Source organism: Carettochelys insculpta, unplaced genomic scaffold (assembly GCF_033958435.1).
Source record: "Carettochelys insculpta isolate YL-2023 unplaced genomic scaffold, ASM3395843v1 scaffold_0053, whole genome shotgun sequence".
Lineage (NCBI taxonomy): Eukaryota > Metazoa > Chordata > Testudines > Carettochelyidae > Carettochelys > Carettochelys insculpta.
Window position 1 is genome coordinate 45,001 of NW_027439090.1, and position 7,500 is coordinate 52,500.

General features: G+C 63.6%; 1 non-coding gene across 1 annotated transcript; it reads left to right on the top strand.

Annotated features, from left to right (window-relative positions):
- The first annotated feature begins 4,413 nt into the window (after positions 1-4,413).
- On the top strand, positions 4,414-4,532 carry LOC142006365 (5S ribosomal RNA). The gene has a single exon (XR_012643460.1). It is a non-coding gene; the product is annotated as a 5S ribosomal RNA (ribosomal RNA).
- The last annotated feature ends 2,968 nt before the right edge of the window (positions 4,533-7,500 follow it).

Here is a 7,500-nt window from a genome sequence, read left to right on the forward strand (position 1 = left end):
CGTCCCTCCAAGCACGGGTGCGGAAGAGAAGGAGGAGCAGGGTCCCAGGTCCGCCTGAACACCGGCGCGATCCCTGCCCGCCGCGGGAAGGGTGCCGGCCCGCGAAGGGCCCTCTCCGTCTCGTCCGCGAGCGCCCCATCGATCGGAAGGAGGAGCGGGGCCTCGCTCCCGGCGGCCGTCCCCGCGGACGTGCGCCGAGCCTCCCTCGAGAGCCCCCTCTCCGGAGGATCGGGCCCGAGACGACACCCCGAACCGCCGCAGACGTCCCCGCAGACGTCCGCCCGGGTCCCTCGTCCGAGTCCCCGGGAAGGGCCTTCACACGACGGTCGGTCTCTCTCACGTGTACGTCTCTAAAGGCTGGAGCCAGACAAGCCTTCTCTTACTATTCTCCCGGTACCTGTCGTAACCTTATACGTGAAAAGTCCCCCAGCGGCAACAGGCGGGAACGACTCACAAAAGCGGCCGACCGCCTGGAACTCTAGGTCGGCTGCACGGGTCAAATTCAACCCCATTCGGACTTCCAGAGCTCAGCCGGCCACCAGGTCAACCTCGCTGAAAGCGCCAGAGGTTGACCTGGTGTCCGGGGACCGAATCGGACACCAGGTCAACCTCCGCTAAAGCGGCCGGGGTTGACCTGTTGTCCCTGCCGGACTTAGAAAATTTTTCTCTCCAGCCCGGGACCGGGGTTGACCTGTTGTCCCTGCCGGACTTAGAAATTTTTTCTCTCCCGCCTGGGACCGGGGTTGACCTGTTGTCCCTGCCGGACTTAGAAATTTTTTCTCTGCCGCCTGGGACCGGGGTTGACCTGTTGTCCCTGCCGGACTTAGAAATTTTTTCTCTGCCGCCTGGGACCGGGGTTGACCTGTTGTCCCTGCCGGACTTAGAAATTTTTTCTCTGCCGCCTGGGACCGGGGTTGACCTGTTGTCCCTGCCGGACTTAGAAAATTTTTCTCTGCCGCCTGGGACCGGGGTTGACCTGTTGTCCCTGCCGGACTTAGAAAATTTTTCTCTCCCGCCTGGGACCGGGGTTGACCTGTTGTCCCTGCCGGACTTAGAAATTTTTTCTCTCCCGCCTGGGACCGGGGTTGACCTGTTGTCCCTGCCGGACTTAGAAAATTTTTCTCTCCCGCCTGGGACCGGGGTTGACCTGTTGTCCCTGCCGGACTTAGAAAATTTTTCTCTGCCGCCTGGGACCGGGGTTGACCTGTTGTCCCTGCCGGACTTAGAAATTTTTTCTCTCCAGCCTGGGACCGGGGTTGACCTGTTGTCCCTGCCGGACTTAGAAATTTTTTCTCTGCCGCCTGGGACCGGGGTTGACCTGTTGTCCCTGCCGGACTTAGAAATTTTTTCTCTGCCGCCTGGGACCGGGGTTGACCTGTTGTCCCTGCCGGACTTAGAAATTTTTTCTCTCCCGCCTGGGACCGGGGTTGACCTGTTGTCCCTGCCGGACTTAGAAAATTTTTCTCTGCCGCCTGGGACCGGGGTTGACCTGTTGTCCCTGCCGGACTTAGAAAATTTTTCTCTCCCGCCTGGGACCGGGGTTGACCTGTTGTCCCTGCCGGACTTAGAAAATTTTTCTCTCCCGCCTGGGACCGGGGTTGACCTGTTGTCCCTGCCGGACTTAGAAATTTTTTCTCTGCCGCCTGGGACCGGGGTTGACCTGTTGTCCCTGCCGGACTTGGAAAATTTTTCTCTCCCGCCTGGGACCGGGGTTGACCTGTTGTCCCTGCCGGACTTAGAAATTTTTTCTCTCCAGCCTGGGACCGGGGTTGACCTGTTGTCCCTGCCGGACTTAGAAATTTTTTCTCTCCAGCCTGGGACCGGGGTTGACCTGTTGTCCCTGCCGGACTTAGAAATTTTTTCTCTCCAGCCTGGGACCGGGGTTGACCTGTTGTCCCTGCCGGACTTAGAAATTTTTTCTCTCCCGCCCGGTACCGGGGTTGACCTGTTGTCCCTGCCGGACTTAGAAAATTTTTCTCTCCCGCTCGGAACCGGGGTTGACCTGTTGTCCCTGCCGGACTTAGAAAATTTTTCTCTCCCGCCTGGGACCGGGGTTGACCTGTTGTCCCTGCCGGACTTGGAGCCCCAGGAGGGGATCGGCCACCAGGTCAACCTCCGCTGAAAGCGGCCACGGTTTACCTGGTGCCCGGGGAGCGAATCGGACACCAGGTCAACCTCAGCTGAAGCGGCCGGGGTTGACCTGCTGTCCCTGCCGGACTTAGAAATTTTTTCTCTCCAGCCTGGGACCGGGGTTGACCTGTTGTCCCTGCCGGACTTAGAAAATTTTTCTCTGCCGCCTGGGACCGGGGTTGACCTGTTGTCCCTGCCGGACTTAGAAATTTTTTCTCTCCCGCCTGGGACCGGGGTTGACCTGTTGTCCCTGCCGGACTTAGAAATTTTTTCTCTGCCGCCTGGGACCGGGGTTGACCTGTTGTCCCTGCCGGACTTAGAAAATTTTTCTCTCCCGCCCGGGACCGGGGTTGACCTGTTGTCCCTGCCGGACTTAGAAATTTTTTCTCTGCCGCCTGGGACCGGGGTTGACCTGTTGTCCCTGCCGGACTTAGAAATTTTTTCTCTGCCGCCTGGGACCGGGGTTGACCTGTTGTCCCTGCCGGACTTAGAAAATTTTTCTCTGCCGCCTGGGACCGGGGTTGACCTGTTGTCCCTGCCGGACTTAGAAAATTTTTCTCTCCCGCTCGGAACCGGGGTTGACCTGTTGTCCCTGCCGGACTTAGAAAATTTTTCTCTCCCGCCTGGGACCGGGGTTGACCTGTTGTCCCTGCCGGACTTGGAGCCCCAGGAGGGGATCGGCCACCAGGTCAACCTCCGCTGAAAGCGGCCACGGTTTACCTGGTGCCCGGGGAGCGAATCGGACACCAGGTCAACCTCAGCTGAAGCGGCCGGGGTTGACCTGCTGTCCCTGCCGGACTTAGAAAATTTTTCTCTCCAGCCTGGGACCGGGGTTGACCTGTTGTCCCTGCCGGACTTTGAAATTTTTTCTCTCCCCGCCTGGGACCGGGGTTGACCTGCTGTCCCTGCCGGACTTGGAGCCCGAGGAGGGAATCGGCCACCAGGTCAACCTCCGCTGAAAGCGCCCACGGTTTACCTGGTGCCCGGGGAGCGAATCGGACACCAGGTCAACCTCTGCTAAAGCGCCCGAGGTTGACCTGGTGCCCGGGGAGCGAATCTGACACCAGGTCAACCTCTGCTAAAGCGCCAGAGGTTGACCTGGTGCCCGGGGAGCGAATCGGACACCAGGTCAACCTCTGCTAAAGCGGCCGGGGTTGACCTGCTGTCCCTGCCGGACTTAGAAAATTTTTCTCTCCAGCCTGGGACCGGGGTTGACCTGTTGTCCCTGCCGGACTTGGAGCCCGAGGAGGGGATCGGCCACCAGGTCAACCTCCGCTGAAAGCGGCCACGGTTTACCTGGTGCCCGGGGAGCGAATCGGACACCAGGTCAACCTCTGCTAAAGCGGCCGGGGTTGACCTGCTGTCCCTGCCGGACTTGGAGCCCGAGGAGGGGATCGGCCACCAGGTCAACCTCCGCTGAAAGCGGCCACGGTTTACCTGGTGCCCGGGGAGCGAATCGGACACCAGGTCAACCTCTGCTAAAGCGGCCGGGGTTGACCTGCTGTCCCTGCCGGACTTGGAGCCCCAGGAGGGGATCGGCCACCAGGTCAACCTCCGCTGAAAGCGGCCACGGTTTACCTGGTGCCCGGGGAGCGAATCGGACACCAGGTCAACCTCTGCTAAAGCGGCCGGGGTTCACCTGCTGTCCCTGCCGGACTTGGAGCCCGAGGAGGGGATCGGCCACCAGGTCAACCTCCGCTGAAAGCGGCCACGGTTTACCTGGTGCCCGGGGAGCGAATCGGACACCAGGTCAACCTCTGCTAAAGCGGCCGGGGTTGACCTGCTGTCCCTGCCGGACTTGGAGCCCCAGGAGGGGATCGGCCACCAGGTCAACCTCCGCTGAAAGCGGCCACGGTTTACCTGGTGCCCGGGGAGCGAATCGGACACCAGGTCAACCTCCGCTAAAGCGCCCGAGGTTGACCTGGTGCCCGGGGAGCGAATCGGACACCAGGTCAACCTCTGCTACGGCGGCCGGGGTTGACCTGCTGTCCCTGCCGGACTTGGAAAATTTCTCTCCCCGCCTCGGACCGGGGTTGACCTGCTGTCCCTACCGGACTTAGAACATTTTTCTCTCCCCGCCCCGGCCCGGGGGTTAACCTCGGGGCGCACAGCTTCCCGGGTCTGACGTGCACGTCCTGTCACCTCCCGGGCCCGGCGTCCTCGTCCTCCCTTCCCCTTGGGCCGGCTCGGAGGAAGTTTTCCCTCGGCCCGGCCTCCGGGTTAATTGTTTGGGCCCGGCTGACTGAGGCCAGGCTGCTGACGCTAAAGCCCGGGGAGGCGGGGGCCTACGGCCATACCGGACCGAATGCCCCCGATCTCGTCCGATCTCGGAAGGTAAACCGTCCCGGGCCTGGCTAGTACCTGGATGGGTGACCGCCTGGGAATCCCAGGTGCCGTAGGCAGCTTTTGGCCCCAGCGGGGGTAGAGCGGGGCGTGTGTCTGCCGTGCGGGAGCAGGGAAGCCGTGAGGCCAAGGCGGCGCGACGGTCCTGGGGGGCGCTGAGGCCTTTCCCTCTGCCTGCCTGCGTGTCGGGGGCGGGGGGGCGGGCGAGGAAGCTTAGGCCCTCACCCGGTGCGGTGCGATGGCTTGGGTCGGGTCGGGGAGAGGGAAGAAAGCGTGTGTGGAGCGTTGGTGGGGCAGGTGTGTGTGTGGGAGTGCTGGGTGGGGCAGGCCGTTGAGGCGGTGGCGGTGGTGGTGTTTTTGGTGGGAGTGAGTTGGGGTCAGGTGGGTGTGGGGTCCCCCCCAGGGGGGGTGGATGGTCTGAGGGTTAAGGCTTGGAACGTGCGTCTTGGGGGACCGTGGGTGGAGGTTGTTGAGAGCGGGGAAGGCCCTGGGTCTCGGTTGTGGACTATTAAGCCCGGTGGAGGGGGACCGTGGGTGGAGGTTGTTGAGAGCGGGGAAGGCCCTGGGTCTCGCTTGTGGACTATTAAGCCCGGTGGAGGGGGACCGTGGGTGGAGGTTGTTGAGAGCGGGGAAGGCCCTGGGTCCCGGTTGTGGACTATTAAGCCCGGTGGAGGGGGACCGTGGGTGGAGGTTGTTGAGAGCGGGGAAGGCCCTGGGTCCCGGTTGTGGACTATTAAGCCCGGTGGAGGGGGACCGTGGGTGGAGGTTGTTGAGAGCGGGGAAGGCCCTGGGTCTCGGTTGTGGACTATTAAGCCCGGTGGAGGGGGACCGTGGGTGGAGGTTGTTGAGAGCGGGGAAGGCCCTGGGTCCCGGTTGTGGACTATTAAGCCCGGTGGAGGTGTTGCGTACGGTGGATGTAAGGGGGAGGGCGTATGAAGTGACCGAGGAGTGGGCAAGGAAACGGGGGGAAAAATTTGGAGGCGAAGGCGGCCGAAAAAGGGTGCGGTTGACCTGGTGCCCGGGGAGCGAATGGGCCACCAGGTCAACCCCCGCTGAAAGCAGCGGAGGTTGACCTGGTGCCCGGGGAGCGAATCGGCCACCAGGTCAACCCCCGCTGAAAGCACCGGAGGTTGACCTGGTGCCCGGGGAGGGAATCGGCCACCAGGTCAACCCCCGCTGAAAGCACCGGAGGTTGACCTGGTGCCCGGGGAGGGAATCGGCCACCAGGTCGACCCCCGCTGAAAGCACCGGAGGTTGACCTGGTGCCCGGGGAGCGAATCGGCCACCAGGTCAACCCCCGCTGAAAGCACCGGAGGTTGACCTGGTGCCCGGGGAGCGAATGGGCCACCAGGTCAACCCCCGCTGAAAGCAGCGGAGGTTGACCTGGTGCCCGGGGAGCGAATCGGCCACCAGGTCAACCCCCGCTGAAAGCAGCGGAGGTTGACCTGGTGCCCGGGGAGCGAATCGGCCACCAGGTCAACCCCCGCTGAAAGCAGCGGAGGTTGACCTGGTGCCCGGGGAGGGAATCGGCCACCAGGTCAACCCCCGCTGAAAGCAGCGGAGGTTGACCTGGTGCCCGGGGAGCGAATCGGCCACCAGGTCAACCCCCGCTGAAAGCAGCGGAGGTTGACCTGGTGCCCGGGGAGGGAATCGGCCACCAGGTCAACCCCCGCTGAAAGCAGCGGAGGTTGACCTGGTGCCCGGGGAGCGAATCGGCCACCAGGTCAACCCCCGCTGAAAGAAGCGGAGGTTGACCTGGTGCCCAGGGAGGGAATCGGCCACCAGGTCAACCCCCGCTGAAAGCAGCGGAGGTTGACCTGGTGCCCGGGGAGGGAATCGGCCACCAGGTCAACCCCCGCTGAAAGCAGCGGAGGTTGACCTGGTGCCCGGGGAGCGAATCGGCCAGCAGGTCAACCCCCGCTGAAAGCAGCGGAGGTTGACCTGGTGCCCGGGGAGCGAATCGGCCACCAGGTCAACCCCCGCTGAAAGAAGCGGAGGTTGACCTGGTGCCCCGGGAGGGAATCGGCCACCAGGTCAACCCCCGCTGAAAGCAGCGGAGGTTGACCTGGTGCCCGGGGAGGGAATCGGCCACCAGGTCAACCCCCGCTGAAAGCAGTGGAGGTTGACCTGGTGCCCGGGGAGCGAATCGGCCACCAGGTCAACCCCCGCTGAAAGCTGCGGAGGTTGACCTGGTGCCCGGGGAGGGAATCGGCCACCAGGTCAACCCCCGCTGAAAGCACCGGAGGTTGACCTGGTGCCCGGGGAGGGAATCGGCCACCAGGTCGACCCCCGCTGAAAGCACCGGAGGTTGACCTGGTGCCCGGGGAGCGAATCGGCCACCAGGTCAACCCCCGCTGAAAGCACCGGAGGTTGACCTGGTGCCCGGGGAGCGAATGGGCCACCAGGTCAACCCCCGCTGAAAGCAGCGGAGGTTGACCTGGTGCCCGGGGAGCGAATCGGCCACCAGGTCAACCCCCGCTGAAAGCAGCGGAGGTTGACCTGGTGCCCGGGGAGCGAATCGGCCACCAGGTCAACCCCCGCTGAAAGCAGCGGAGGTTGACCTGGTGCCCGGGGAGGGAATCGGCCACCAGGTCAACCCCCGCTGAAAGCAGCGGAGGTTGACCTGGTGCCCGGGGAGCGAATCGGCCACCAGGTCAACCCCCGCTGAAAGCAGCGGAGGTTGACCTGGTGCCCGGGGAGGGAATCGGCCACCAGGTCAACCCCCGCTGAAAGCAGCGGAGGTTGACCTGGTGCCCGGGGAGCGAATCGGCCACCAGGTCAACCCCCGCTGAAAGAAGCGGAGGTTGACCTGGTGCCCAGGGAGGGAATCGGCCACCAGGTCAACCCCCGCTGAAAGCAGCGGAGGTTGACCTGGTGCCCGGGGAGGGAATCGGCCACCAGGTCAACCCCCGCTGAAAGCAGCGGAGGTTGACCTGGTGCCCGGGGAGCGAATCGGCCAGCAGGTCAACCCCCGCTGAAAGCAGCGGAGGTTGACCTGGTGCCCGGGGAGCGAATCGGCCACCAGGT